The 707-nt window shown below is 32.0% G+C and overlaps 1 protein-coding gene across 2 annotated transcripts in view; it reads right to left on the reverse strand.

The window, feature by feature from the left end:
• The window catches only part of NCAM2 (neural cell adhesion molecule 2), a 781,544-nt gene that overhangs the window by 616,108 nt on the left and 164,729 nt on the right, over positions 1 to 707 (reverse strand). The gene's annotated exons all lie outside the window — the stretch shown is intronic.

The following is a 707-nucleotide window of genomic DNA, read 5'->3' on the forward strand; positions in this document are numbered from 1 at the left end:
TATCAACAAACGAATGGGTAGAGAAGCTGTGGTATATTCACACAATGGAATACTACGCTGCATTGAAAAACAAGGAACTCATGCAATATTATTCACATATACTTTTTAATGCTCGATAATCTGTAAAACACTAAGGATGGATTTTATCGTATTTATTTTAAATCCTTTTTTAAAGAACCTACAATGTGCAGAAAATTATTTTCCCTTTCATACTACTTTGATCTAGTGTGAGTAGAAGCGTCCCCCAAACACTCATGAAAATCAGTTACAACTGAGCATTAAACTCTTTCTTGACATTCAGATGTCTCCTTCAAGCATCTGAAAGATAATTGATATTAAAATTAAAATAATCAAGAAGATATAGTCTTATTTCTTCCTCTATACATTGTGCTTGCATATGATGCTTGATGCTACTATGTCAATATGTGGGGTGATGGAAGAAACTAAAGGAAGTCAAGCAAGTTTGACAAAATTAGTTTCCTAACGTAAAAATATTACACGTTGAGTCTCTAAAAACTAGAATTTATTTTCACATATTTCAAAGAATAGATATCTGAATTCAAGCTATTAACTCTTTGTGGATTTCTCTTCCCTGTCAATTTCACCCTTTACTAGCTGCTAGAAATTTTTGGGGTTCCTTAGAATTTTTTTAATGTATCTACTGTGTACACTACACAACATTGTGAGTGACAGGATTATATCCATAC

The sequence above is a fragment of the Elephantulus edwardii genome, unplaced genomic scaffold (genome assembly GCF_000299155.1).
Source record: "Elephantulus edwardii isolate Elephantulus edwardi_28Jun2011 unplaced genomic scaffold, EleEdw1.0 scaffold00253, whole genome shotgun sequence".
NCBI classification, from domain to species: Eukaryota; Metazoa; Chordata; class Mammalia; order Macroscelidea; family Macroscelididae; genus Elephantulus; species Elephantulus edwardii.